We start from the raw sequence: 15,778 nt of genomic DNA on the forward strand, positions 1-15,778 counted from the left end.
CGTCATGGACGTTCTTAGACGTTTTGGTTCTTATATTCTAAATGACCTATATTCATTTTTAATGGACTTTAAAAACAGTACTTAAACCATATGACACCTCTATTAGGTTTTATGACACATCTTGGATATTTAAGGTGTTACATCATCCCCCCCTTAGGAACATTCGTCCACGAATAACACAAAATTTTTTTAAAGCAAGGAATAGACTCAAGACTAGCAGCCAAACCAATCAACAACATCAAATCAGCATAAACCTTGTCATTTAGACAAGGCAAATATGGAAACTCATATTACCACACATAAGGCTCAAAATACTTCATCATGAGGCATTTCCTTCTCACAACATCACTCAGAACAAGAAAAAGGCAAAATTTCAAGTTTTTAAAAGAAATATAACAGTAACTTCATTGTACAACTTTCAAAAATGCATACTTTGCAAAACTTCACCCAAAAATCAAGAAACCTTAAATTATAGTCAAATTTATATTATTAAAAAGAATGACTAACCTTTATTATAAAAAAAATGAGGGTAACGGTGGTAAAAAGACTTCATGTCGGCCTCATCCTTCCATGTTTCACCCTCAACTAGATGATTCTTTCATAACACCTTTAGGGAAACCACTTCTTTATTCCATAACTTCTTGAGTTGTCTATCAATAATTTGAACTAAAACTTCCTCATAAGAGAGGTTATCATTGACACCAAGACCCTAAATATGAACAAAGGACTCAGGATCACGAATACACTTTTTCAACATAGAAACATGGAAAATCGGATGAACCGAAGCCAGTTCACTATGAAGTTTCAATAAATCGGCAACCTTACCAACCCATTGAAAGATTTCATAGGGACCCACATAACGAGGACTCAACTTCCCTTTCTTGCAAAATCTAACCACCCCTTTCATTGGTGAAATTTTCAAATACACCTTATCACCTTCATCGAACTCCAAATTCCTTCTCCTATGATCAGCATAAGACCTTCGCGGACTATAGGTAGTTTAAAACTGGTTTTTTAGGATACGAACCTTTTTCAAAGTCTTATGAATCATCTTGGTACCAAGAAGTGAAGGTTCACCCAGTTCAGACGATCCAATAGGAGACCTACACCTCCTACCATACAAGGACTCATAGGGAGCCATGGAAATGGATGAATGAAAACTGTTGTTATAGGCAAACTCCACTAAAAGTATATGTTTATCCCAACTCCCTTTAAAATCAATAATGCACGTTCTAAGCATATCTTTAAGGGTTTGTATCATACGCTCCGCTTGACCATCCATTTAAGGATGAAAAGCGGTGCTCAACTTCACCGTAGTACCCAACCTTTTTTGGAACTACCTCAAAAATCTAGATGTGAATTGTGCGCCCCAATCCGATATGATGGATACCAGAATGCCATAACGGCACACAATCTCATCTAGGAAAATTCTTGCATAATCCTTCACCGAATATGAAGACTTGACGGGAATAATGTGAGCGAACTTAGTCAATCGATCAACAACCACCCAACTTGTATCATATGACTTTTGAGTCCGAGATAAACCTAATACAAAGTCCATATTAAATTCTTCCCACTTCCAAGTAGGAATTTGGATCTATTGTAGTAAGCCACCCGAATTTTGGTGTTCGACCTTTACTTGTTGACAATTTGGACACTTAGCGACAAACTCTGCTATGTCCCTTTTTAGACCTTCCCACTAATATGTATTCCTTAGGTCATTGTACATTTTTGTCAAACTCAGATGAATTGTGTAGCGGCAACCATGTGCTTATTCTAAGATTCGATCCCTCAACCCTCTATATCGGTAACACACAATATTCTTTTGTACCTTACCACACCATCCCCCCTAAGGAGAATGATTCATTCAACTTGCCGTGAACCGATTCATTCAACTCCATTAAGGCTAGATCAAGGTGTTGTTTGGACTTCACTTCAACCACTAGAGATGACTCGGAGTTATGATTAACTATATAACCCCCATTAAGAGAAGTTTCGAACCTCACCCCCAACCTAGCCAACATATGTACTTCCCTTGCTAGGTTCTTCTTTGCTTCATCAAGAAGGGATACACTACCGATAGTCATACAACTTAGGGCATTTGTGACTACATTAGCCTTGGCAGGATGATAAAGGACACTCATCATAATCTTTAAACAACTCTAGACACCTTCGTTGTCGGAGATTCTACTAATTTTGGGTAAACACATATTGGAGACTCTTATGGTCGTTAAAGACATCAAAATGAACCCCATACAAGTAATTCAAGTTTTCAAAGAAAACACCACGGCCGCTAACTCAAGGTCATGAGTGGGATAGTTTCTCTCATGTACCTTAAGTTTCCTAAATGCATAGGTTATAGCTTTTCCGTGTTGCATAATCACATACCCCAAACCTACTCGGGATGCGTCACAATACAATACAAAACCCTTTGTACCCACCAGTAAAGTTAAAACCGGAGCAAAAGTTAGCCTATCATTCAATAATTGGAAACTTTTCTCACATGCCTCCGACCACTGAATCTTCTTACTCATTTGGGTCAAAATAGTAAAAGGAGACACAGTAGACGCAAAACAATCCACGAACCTCCGATTGTAACCTGCTAGAACAAAGAAACTTCTAATGTTAGTTGGAGTCAGTGGTCTAGGCAAATTTTTTCACAGCTTCCGTTTTCTTTCTGTCTACCTCAACTACCTCACTAGAGATTATGTGCCCAAGAAAAATGACGAACCTTAACCAAAACTCACACTTTCCATATTTTGCAAACAATTGATGTTCTTTAAGGGTTTGCAATACCACCCTCAAATGACCCATATGATTACCCTCATTCTTTGAATATACAAAGATATTGTAAATGAAGACAATGACAAATGAATCTAGGTAATTTCGAAACACTCTATTAATTAGGTCCATAAACGCCACCGGAGCATTAGTGAGACCCAAAGAAATGATTAAGAACATATAGTTCCCATACCTAGTCCGAAATTCCGCCTTTGGTATATCCTAACCTCGTACCCTATGTTGATGATACCCCGACCTCAAGTCAATTTTTGAAAAGTAACTCTCCCCTTGGAGTTGATTTAACAAGTCGTCAATCCAAGGAGAGGGTACTTATTCTTAATAGTGTCCTTGTTGACTTGGAGGTAACTAATACATATTCTAAAGGACCCATCTTTCTTCTTCAAACACAAAACCGGAGCACCCTGCGGAGAAATACTATGCCTTATAAAACCCTTATCTAGTAAATCCTTGAGTTGAGCCTTAAACTCTTTTAATTCGCCGGGACCATCTGATAAGGAGGAATTGATATGGTTTTGTATCCGATAGAAAATCAATGCCAAAGTCAATATCTCATTTGGGAGGAATATCGGGAAGGTCATTACGAAAAAACTCCAGAAACTCACTCACTACGGGTACAACTCAATGGGAGGAATTTTGGAGTCTAAATCTTGGACTTTTAGTATATGATATAGACAACCTTTTGAGATAATTTTGCATACTTTTAGAGAAGAAATAATACGGCCTCTAGGAATAGAATTTCTCCCCTTCCACTCTACACGGGTTAATTTGGGAAGTTAAACCTCACCACTCTTGTTCTACAATCAATATAGGCACAACATGCATGCAACTAATCCATACCAAAGATAAAATCAAAATCAAGTATATCGAGTTCTACTAGATGAACATAAGAAACTTTATTGGGCAATACTATTGGAAAATTTATATACACCCTTTTTGCAACAACCTACTGACCCACCAGAGTAGACAGTACCAAAGGTTCATGCGAAATATCGGGTAAAATATAAAACTTTTTAGATACTATAGGTGTAACAAATGATAAGGTAGCATTAGGATCAACTAAGGCATATAGATCAAAAGAGAAGACTTTCATCATACCGATCACCACGTCTGAAGAAGTCTCTTGCTCACCTCTAGAGTGAAGAGCATAGAAGAGGTTCTTCTTTGGAGCATCACTAGACCGACATACTTGAGCTTAGACACTACCCTTATCTTGACTCTTCAAATTTGGACAGTCTCTCATGTTGTGACCACTCTTGCCACAACTTAAGAAATTATCCATCCCCTTAAAGCAATCACCATAGTGATTTTTACCACTCTTTTCACAAGTTGGCTTCTCATTTGGTTAATTAGTACCTTTTCCCTTATTGAATTTAGGGTTAGACACCCTATCACCACTAGCTTTTGGGAATTTGGAATAGACTTGGTTAGAAACCTGGCTCTTAAATCTAGGCTTGTCTTGTATTTCAAGCCTATTCCTTGAGAAACCTCCATCATATGATCTTGTTCTCTTAGCATCTCTACTCTTTCGCTTGGCCCTTGCCTCCTTAACCTTTCTTGCATGCACCATAAGACGGCAAATGTTCATATTGTCATGTAGCATAGCCGAATGGCACACCTCTTGTAATTAATCCGACACCCCCGTCACAAAGCGGCTCATTTGGTCTCTAGAATCGGATACCAAAGTAGGACCATACTTGGACAACTTAATAAATTCCAAATAGTACTCATGGACGCTCCTTCCTCCTTGGCTAACGTTTATGAACTCAACCACTTTTTCCTCCCTCATCTCCCAAGGAAAGAAACGATCTACAAAAGCTGCCTTAAGGATCTCACAAGTCAGTTGACCACCCCTCAATGACATATTATACCTCCATTGCACATACCAAGCTTGCGTCACGTCCTTGAGTTGATATGTGCCAAACTCGACCTTCTGACTTGTGGATAACCCCATAGACAAAAGTATTTTAGAGATTTTATAGATGTATTCTTGGGGGTATTCATCAACCTTGGACCCATAGAAAGTAGAAGGGTTCATACGAGTGAAGTCCCTTAGGCTGGAAGCCATAGTAGTGACTTGTTAATGAGAACGGGGCACAACCTTCCGATTCGCTTTAGTCAACATAGCTAGGGCTTGAGTTGTGGCCGCTTTTTCTTGAGTGATCATAGCTTGGATCATTTGAAGTATAACGATTTTTATATTCTCATCTGTCAAAGGATTAGATGCAAAAACACACCATAAGTATACTCTATCGGCAGGATATAAGATTTCCAAGAAATAGAGTGATTCCTAAGCATCATATAGGTTCCTACTCATAAGTGTCGTGCGCTTCACAATTATGAATACAAACCTTCAAAGACGTGGTAGAGAGAGAGACATAACTCAATGATATTCAACCTCATGCTCTGATACCAAGTTTGTCACATCCAGCTTTACCCCCTGGACGTAACCGGCGTCGTCGTCCTTTTTAAGGACTAAGACTAGTCTCTTAAATTAATGTCATTACATTCATAGGTTGAAAATGCGGAAAAATTTAAAACATTTATTACAACTACTTGGAGGTTTACATAGACCTCTACATACACATAATATATAATTATATCGAGTATACATAAACCCTTCATATAGGAATCTTACATAGCCTTCTACATTTATTGCACATACATATATTTAAAATATAAAAGTAGTCTCAATTATTGTCTCATCTCAAACCATCTTAATAATTATCACAATATGCGCATAGCCCTTACATCAATCCAACAAGACCACATATATGTCGTACAAAGTATAATACTCAATTGAAAAGGAAAGAAATGAATGAGTCTTTAAGCTCATAACATGTCCGTAACCCATATGGTGGCATTGCCCTCGGAAGTTGAGGACCTACTCCATTTGGATGAAAGGAAGAATCCAAAGACCTCAAAAATGTCGCCTTCCAAACTCTTCAACGACCGAAACATAAAATTTTTGGGAAAAGGGGAAGAAAATGGGGTTAGTACTCCACATGTACTAAGTCTGAGACCTTATGCACATATACAAGCAAAACATGCTAAAAAGGGACTTTTAGTCAAAACATGCCATTTTACCCCTTTAGGAATCTAATGCAAAGCCAAGAAAGTCATATCGATCAACCAAACATGCTTACTAACTCAACAATTAATACGTATTCCAACATACTTGAAACCATGATTTTCTACAACCCTATCATCAAGGATTAACATCACAAGAATGAATAACAGTCAATCATATCACAATAAGCAATAAAACTACTCATGAACCCTTATCAAGTTAACAAGTGAAAAAACCAAGCAAAGCCCCATAACCTTACTCAATGAAGTATCCTCAACAAGGAACCATGACAAATGTCCAACTTTACATAACATAACATTTAGGTTTTCATTTCATCATATATAAACAACATAACCAAAGGCATACTCATAAATGTACTAATCAACATATAGTATCAACAATGTGTCATTGTAATCATATATACATTATATATTATCACAACATACACATATATAAGAACCTCTTCCTAACTCTCCCCCATGGCTAACTAGTGCAATGTTTAGGTAGAGTCCCATAACCCTACCTATACTAAGATAGACCTCTTAGGTTATGCAAGTTAGAGATCAAGTCCTTTAACTAGTTTTACCTTCTGGGAACACTTTTCCCTAACCGACATAGACCACATGAGCTAGTGTAGAATCCGGTTTCATAAAACCGTACACCAAAATAAGGCGAAATGCTCGCCAAGGTAGTACCAAAACATGAAACATTGCGACTACGTGGATCCACTAGCTAGTATTCCTATGGGGCCAACATAGTTCATAAAATAGGAGACATAGTTGGGACCCTCTTTATGCGCCATGCATTATAGTATCCAATCTCAAGAGTGATGTAGTATTCCTACCTTCCCTAGGTTTGAAAGGACACTCCTCAATCTAGTTCACTCTGTGCTAAGCTAGAGTCCCTTTTTTAAATATCTTTAAGCCTTTAATTATCAATTATAACTTAGTTTAGGTCATAGGATCTACCCCTTGTGTAATCATCATCATCAATAGCTCTATAAGAATTGTATGAGTGTAAGTTCTCTCATCACAATTCATATAAGTGAGGTTAACACATTATCATTTTATAGCATATCAAGGCACATTGATAGTTTTCACCATCCTTATATCACATACACCTTAATCAACCTCACAACATAGTCAATATATTTCAATTCATCATCACACCCCCCCTAAAAACCTAGTATAAGGCATACGCCAATGTTACATCATGAATTAACAACAATTAGTCACAATTGAAATTAAAGATAGAGATTCTAAGACTTACCAAGTCTTCCTCATGGTCTATCATCAAGGTCTTACCATCAACACATGACTCAACCCAATTTGGTGAGTAACATCATCACACAATCATAATCAATAAGATAACAAGGACAATTGCATCTCCATAAGTAGAAATTCATGTTAATATATTCAATATAACCTAAAGAAATCATCAACAACTCAATCCATAGCATAAATTTCGTAATTTAATGAACCCGTAAAAAAAACTCAACTTTTGAAATCCATTTTGAAAGAACCCTTTAAGGAAAGAGTGTCAAAGGTGAATTAGATCCCATACCTTAAAGTTTGAAAGCATTTTGATGGTTAATTCAACCCTTTATAGCCCCCAAAACCTTATCCTTGCTAGTATGAAATGGTGAGTTCAAGTAGAGTGAGAAAGAAGAGAGAAGGAATAGAGTTTATATTTGAGAATTTTCTTGAATTAATGAGGATTGGGGGTATTTATATTCGGTCTTAAATAAACTGAATTAGACTCATTTCAATCCTAATTAAACAACCTAACCCCCTAAATAATTAAATGATACCAACTTAAAATAAGCAGAAAACTCGACCTTCACATGCGAGACCCCAAACGACGGGCCGTCTATGAGTTCACGGACCCTTCCCCTCTCGTCCTGTACTCCGTCGATTACTTCAGAGACTCCAAGCAAGGGGATTCCTCATCATGGATAAATAAGTATGGGACAACGGTTGCATCGATACCCTGTTTGTCCACACACAGCTCATCTTCTGCGCCATCGATGCACACTCCCAGACAATGTTTCTTCTAACTTTAGGTTCCTCCTCAATGTCCCTTGGATGTTCCTTGGGGAGTCATACCCGGACTATTCTACCATAGATTAACCTAAAAACCTATTAGATACCCTTCCACCAGTTTTCGTACATTTTTGACTTCTATAAGTTAGTAAAATAGCCTAAGGCACGCTAACATCCCTTTGAACCAACATCCCAAACATCATGGACGTTCTTGGACATTTTGGTTCTTTAACTTTATAAATGACCTATATTCATTTATAATGGACTTAAAAATAGTACTTAAACCTTATGACACCTATGCTAGGTTATACGACACAACTTGGATTTTCAAGGTGTTACATAGGATGACTAAAAGATGATAATGGCTATTCCTATGTACATTTAGAATAACATTTAGCATGTGTTAAAGTGAAGTATGTTGTGTATTTTCTTGATTGAATTGCCCTTACTTTATGCATGTACGAATGTGAATATAAGATGTCTTGAATTAGGATGCTAAAGCGTATTAGTCTTGTATGTATGAAAGACAGGAGACCTTAAATGATGTTAAGAGGGTCGTGAAACCTTGAACCTAGTTGTAAGGCTATGAATGTTGAAGTCGAAAGTCGTAATGGTATCCTTAAAGTAAATTAATGATAGCCTTAAGGTTGATTGGCTGGAAAGACATCATATCAAACCTCAGTAAAGTCATGATGAGCTTGTTGTCTCCATTGGAAGGTAGCCTTAGAGGACCTCTTTGGTAGGGTAAAAGCGATTGGGTTATGAACTTGATATGGAACCCCTTTATATGATCCTTTAATCCAAACTGAGATATGGATTACTTAGGTAATCTTAAAGAGGTCAATCATGGAAGTTATCTTTTTGATTTACTTAAATAAGTCTTTTGATAACCTTTTTAGGAGAGAATGTCATATTATATGTATGCTAATGTATTAAGTAATAATGATTCTATCTTAGGTAGTCATAGGATCTCTTGTGTGTGTATGTAAGAGATTGTATGGGCGGTCGATTCACAACTCACTCAAGTGAACCTTAGAATTACCTTTGGTAAAAGGATGTCATGTTCATGTGATTGACGTATTTGTAAGTGTACATATCCCATTATAGGTGGTATTAGGGATCATTTAAGTGTGCGTAGACAGGGTTTATGGGCAGTCTCTCTTTGTCTTACTTAACTCAGTCTTAGGATAGATTTTAGTTAGAAGATTTCATGTTAAATGGGTTTCATTGTAATATTTTAATTGATTCATTATAACTTGGCTAGATTTACCGTAATGTTCTTTAAAAAGTGATAGAATGCTTCTGTGATCTCTTATGTGTTTCCAAGTTGTTAAATGTTGTTCTTATGCTTATAGTATGATGTTTTAATCAAAATTGATTAAAAGAATGTTATTTACTAAATGTCCCTTTTTAATGGTTTTTGCATGGCTTCCATACCTTGTGCATCTGATGTGCTAACCCCTTCTTTTCCCTTTTTGACTAAAGTGTAGGGAATTGGAAGTCTTGATGTATCATGGAGGATGGATAGGTTTCTAAGGGTTGAAAATGATGTATTAGTGAGTCCTCATCGATTCGAGGACAATATCGACATGTTCCTAATGTCTTAGTCTTTATTTTATTGTCTTGTGTGGGCTAAGACCAAGTGTTGTATACTCTAAAGTTTAGATGGTTCAATGAGATGTTGTAAAGGCTTAATGTTTTAAATGGAAGTCTTCCATTTATGTAGTGATTATGGAAAGGGTTCTTCATGTGTGAAGAAAGTTTAAAATTCTTACTCATTTAGAATTTTTATTATGCAATGAATAATACGAGTGTCTTAGATGAGACTTCTTGAAATCTCATTTGCCATGTGACGACACAAGGATGCTCTAACTTCTAGGGTGTACTTGTCAATCCTAACAAACTTGGTATCAGAGCATAAGGTCAGGGAGTGTCTTATTTGTTTCATGAAACACATATAGTAGAGTCTTGTTTATAATGTGAAGCGCGCCACATTATGAATATGAGGTTATTGGATTCTAGGAAAACTTTGAGTTCTTCATTCATCGAATCCTGCCTAAGAGCTTTGTATATAGTGTCTTTCCCTTGTTGCTCTTATGTGTTTGTCCCTTGAGGGTGACTTTATGAAGTTTTTGTTAAGGGAGAGAAAAAAATAGATGTGAATTTTTAGATGAGGTGTGAATGCTGGTGTTGATGACCTTAGGTTGGTTTAGTTACCTTTTGAAGGGTGGTTAAGTTTGAAAGAATTGTAAGGCACAGTGTTAGAAATGTGAAGTACTGGTTGTTGAGATAGTTTAAAGGTTGTTAAGACCCCAACAATAGAAAGGAAGGTGATGAGATTTGAAAGAGTGAAGGTAAGTTCTCCTAGTAAGGGGGAAGTAGTGGTTAGATGATGAGACCTTTGAGAGTCTTTAGTCTTTATGAGATAGAATTTGGTAAGGAATTTTTAGTAAGATTTATGGTGACTTAACGGAGTTCCTTGCAGTAAATGTTATGTTGACCTTAGAATTGGTTTCTCCTAAGTGGGGGAGTAAGGTATAGAGTAAGGTTGTTGAGATTGAGGTGCCCTCAAATTTTCTTTATGTGTTTATTCAATCCTTAAACAATGAGTTCTTCGTAACTTTATTATGTCGGAGTATTTTGTGACAAGTGAGTTCCAAATATTCTCCTTATGATATGCATATTTTTGTTGAAGTTATGATGAATGAGAAAAGGAGTTTTCATGCACGGTATCTTCCTTATGATTCATGTGCATCTAGTGTAGGTTGGTAATTGGTTCATATAGTTTTATAGTGACCATGTCTAAATGGTTATATGAGGTTAATTCATTGAGATATTATAAGGGATTTCTTAAGTGTTGCATTGTTAGATTGTGAAGCATGTTCACGGTAAAGACTGCCTGCTCACTGTGAAAATTTTGGAAAAATGACAAATTCATTCTTTGTTCGAAAATTGTTGTAATGTTGTTAGGATTGATGTATATGAGCATGATAATAAATATAAAATGAGTTTTTTCTATATAAGGTGAAGGATGTGAGTTTTATGGCATGATAACTTATAAAAATCTAATCTAGTTTCTTTTTGTGTTATGAATCTCTTAATTATGTAAAATTGATATTTTCTCCTTAATTGTGTGTTGTATTGTATTGTAATGAGCTGTTAAGTTGAGTCTCTACTCTTGGAAGTGTTTGTAGAGTGGCATGTGTCAATCAACGAAGAATGATGTCCGAGTGGGGGAGAGGCAGTGTCTAAGAGTTTAGGTGCATTGGAAGTCAAACGTCAAGGGACGACCAAGACGTTCGATGACTAGGTCATCTATGAGCCTCATATGTGGTTTCATGTGTTTATGTGTGATTAATGAGGTTATAAACTCCTTTAATGAGTTATTATGGTGTATATAGGCAGTATGTCCAGTTTCGTGAAGTTTGAAGGTCAAACGTCCAAGAACGTCCATGACATTCGTAAGGTTTTCCTTAAAATGACCTAGTGTGTCTATGCATGTTTCATGGAGTTTTACATATTCTTTTTTGATGAAATTCATATGAGTGGTCCTTAACTCGTATACGAGCATGTTTGGGTTGGAAACGTTTGGAAAACATCCCCAAGGACCATCAAAGGGTCCTTGAGGAAGGACCCAATTTGGTGCCCAAGACTGTCCAAGATAGTCAAACCAACTGATGATAGTCGATGCCCAGTGGGTCAGTTGATGCCCCGTAGGTGGTGTCTCATCGGTTCTGACTTATTCAGGGAATATTAGAGACCAAAGGTGAATTTCTTAACCAAACTAAGGAAGGACAGCACAGTCCATTTGTGGAAAATTCTCCGTCAACTACCAACCATCGATGGCATTGTCCTTGCGCGCAGCTTCACTGTTAAGTGAAGGGTGAAAGTGTAAATTCCCCCCACATCCCAATAAGACTTTGGACGGTTTTTTTTAATTTATTTATGGGTATTTTAAGAGTATATGAGTCATTAAACTCTCATTGAAACCCTAACACCTAAATCAAAACACATTCCCTCCTAAAGTTTCTTCAAAAACCTCCATGAAAGCTAGAGGTGAAGATGGAACCTGAAGATGGTTCTTTGGTGGAGTTTCCTTTTCAATTATCATTGTATTCTTCTAATAAGTTATTGTCGTTGTTCATCTAAGTCTAGCTATCACCGTAGAGACAATGTCAAAGTTTATTCCCTAAGATTTCAAAAAGATGAAAAGTTTAATTTCTACTCTGTCTTGGGTTCTTTCAAGAAAGGTTTTCAAACATTAAGATATGATGTTATTGATATATAATTGATGTTTTCAAATGAAATTCTCCATGAACCCTTGACCTTCACAAATCTCTCAATTTGACGAAAATATGGATGAATTGATCAAGCTTTGATATTAATGAATTCATGTGTAGATTTTATGGGCTTTTGATTCATGTATAGATTATGATTGATTGGATTATAGGTTGTTTCAATTTGATCAACTGAGTATTGTATATTATTAGATCTATTGAATATTAAGCTTATCGAAATGATATTGACTTAAGGCTTATGAATTCTAGTGTAGTTTTTAATGGGTTATAGAATGATGTAAGATTTGTATTCAATTGATGTCAAATTGGTCTTATATTGATAATTATATATTCAAGATTATTATGGTTTATGCATTGAATTTATGTTCATGGCCATGGTAAGGGCCTTTTGGTATTGAATTTGATGATTTAGCTTGGGATTGAAGTGGTGAGATTGAATGGGTGGTAGGTTTCCATAACACTTTTACTATTATGTATAGTTTTGTATTATAATGTTGATTGGTATGGTCCACTTATGATGGCGGTGCTTTGTGAGTTGATGTGGCCTTGTCAGCGTTAATTTATGCAATATGATGATCATGTCCTTGTCGAAACTACTTGAAGTAATATGATGATTTGTATAGTTGATTATGTGAAGTATGATCATATATAGCTATATGTGAAGTAATGTTAAAGTATGTGTTCTTCTATGTCTACTAGGAGATCATGTTAGACTATGACAAGGTGGTTAAAAGTGTAGTCTTAGAGTTGATGTACGATTGTTAATACTTGACTATATGAGTCTACGATGGTTATATTGATGATGATATGGTAGTGTATAGGATTACTTAAAGATGATAATGGTTATTCCTGTGTACTTTTAGAATGAAATGTAACATGTGTTAAAGTAAAGTATGTTGTGTCTTGTCTTGGTTTACTTGTGCCCTTACTTGATACATGTATGAATGTGAATGTGAGATGTCTTGACTTAGGATGATAAAGACTCTTAGTCTTGTGTGTATGAAAGACATGAGATACTGAGTGATGTTAAGAGGGTCCTTTATATGAAACCATGAACCTAGTGGTAAGGTTATGAATGTTCAAGTCGAAAGTCGTAATGGTATCCTTCATGATAAGGAATGATATACTTAAGGTTGATTGACTAGAAAGGTATCATATCAAACCTTAGGAAATTCATGATGATCTTCTTGTCACCATTGGAAGGTATCCTTAGAGGACCTCTTTGGTAGGGTGAATGTGATTGGGTTATGAACTAGTTATGGAACCCCTTCGTATGATCCTTTTATGTAAATTACTCTATGAGAAAAAAGTCTAGCACCGAGTGAATATGGTTTGGGAAGTAGCTCTAGTGAAGAATGATACTAGATTATAAAGACATCCTTCATATTCCTTATCCTTGTGCCTACACGGGATGTGTCCAACTTACACCATTGGCAAGTAGAACACCCTCCATTGGAGTAGGTTACAACTCAACATTCCATGCGTTGCTACCATGGTCTATGTCGGTTATTTCCTATTCTCATCATATGTGATACCTACTAGTATTTGAGAAGTTCTATGAAGTTAAGGTGATGGTATGGGATGCTATTTAGACATTGCACAATAGGTTTTGAAGGTGTTAGTTAGAGTCCCTAGGTCTTGTCCAAGACCATCACTTGAATATCCTTATATGATGAATGTATCTTAAATGAACTAATAAATATAATGATTTAAGTTAAGAAAGTATGTTAAATGAATAAGTCTTATCTAGAGTAGTTAAGGGTTGTCTAGTTAAGGTGTGAAGGGGGCATAGGAATGGTCACTTCACAGCTCACTTAGATAAGTCTTAAGAATGACTATAGTTAGGGAAGTTGGTTGAAGTATGTAGACCTGATTCAAACTTAGGTATTATTAAGGATACTTAGGTAATCTTGAAGAGGTTAATCATGGACGTTATCTTCTTGATTTACTTAAATAAGTCTTTTGATAACCTTTGTAGGGGAGAATATCATATTATATGTATGCTAATGTATTAAGTAATAATGATTCTAGCTTAGCTAGTATATAGGATCTCTTAATTGTGCGTGTAAGGGATTGTATGGGCGGTTGCTTCACAACTCACTCAAGTGATCCTTAGAATTACCTTTGGTAGGAGCATCTCATTTTCATGTAATTGATGTATTTGTTAGTGTATATATCTCATTATAGGTAGTATTAAGGATCATTTAGGTATGCTTAGAGAGGGTGTACGGGCGGTCTCTCTTTGTCTTACTTAAGTGAGTCTTTGGATAAAATTTAGTTAGAATATTTCATCATAAATGGGTTTCAATGTAATGTTTAAATTGATTCAGTTTAACTTGGCTAGGTTTATTGTAATGTTCCTGAAAAAGTGATAAAATGCTTATGTGATCTCTTCTGTGTTTCTAAGTTGTTAAATGTTATTCTTGTGCTTACTGTATGATGTTTTAATTAAAATTCATGAAAAGCATGTTATTTACTAAATTTACTTTTTTCATTGTTTTTGCATGGCTTCAATACTTAGTTCCTCTAATATTCTAACCCCTTCTTTTCCCTTTTTGACTAAAGTGTAGGGAATTGGAAATCTTGATGTGCCGTGGATTATGGATAGGTTTCTAAGGGTTGAAATTGAAGTATTGGTGAATCCTCATCGATTCATGGACAATATCCACATGTTTCTTATGTCTTAGTTTTTATTTTATTGTCTTGTATGGGCTTAGACACAAGTGTTGTATACTCTAAAGTTCGGATGGTTCAATGAAATGTTGTAAAGGTTTAATGTTTTAAATTAAAGTCTTCCCTTTGCGTATTGATTATGGGAAGAGTTATTCGTGTGTGAAGAAAGTTTGAAATTCTTACTCATTTTAGAATGTTTATTATCCAATGAATGATACGAGTGGCTTAGATGAGACTTCTTGAAGTCTCATTTGCCGTGTGCCGACATAAAGATGCTCTAAATTATAGGGTGTAGTTGTGGGTCTTGACATATAAGACCATATGCACACATATATTGAAAATATGTTAAAAGGGAACCTTTCATGAAAACATGCTATATTACCCTTTGAAAACCTTATTCATATTCAAGAAGACCATACTAATCAATTCGGCACATTCATTAAGTCCAAAGCATGTATATCACAAGACCAAAAATACTAAGTCTAGTCAAGTCATTATGCATATCATAGAATTGGACACTTAATCAAATAACTCTATCATCAAGTCAAAATAGCAACAATGTTGTGGGATTGTTGCATGTAGTTAGATATTATTAAATTTGAGTGTATTATATTGTATTATGGATTAGATACTTCCTATACATACATATTTATGTTATTTTGATGAAATATTGATAAAACGTGGTGACATCTTTTGTGAATGGTAAGTTGGTTATTTGTTTAGTTCTTGTGATGAAATGATTCTTGAGTGATACAATACACCTTTGGTGGTGGTGTTTACTTGAAGTACATGGTTATGTATTTATATGTATATGGTGAATATGTCCTTGAAGGCTTCATATATGAAGTAAAGTTATGATGATGATATTCTTGTTCATATGCTTTATAAAGATTGAA

Source organism: Solanum pennellii, chromosome 10 (assembly GCF_001406875.1).
Source record: "Solanum pennellii chromosome 10, SPENNV200".
In the NCBI taxonomy this organism is placed as follows: Eukaryota; Viridiplantae; Streptophyta; class Magnoliopsida; order Solanales; family Solanaceae; genus Solanum; species Solanum pennellii.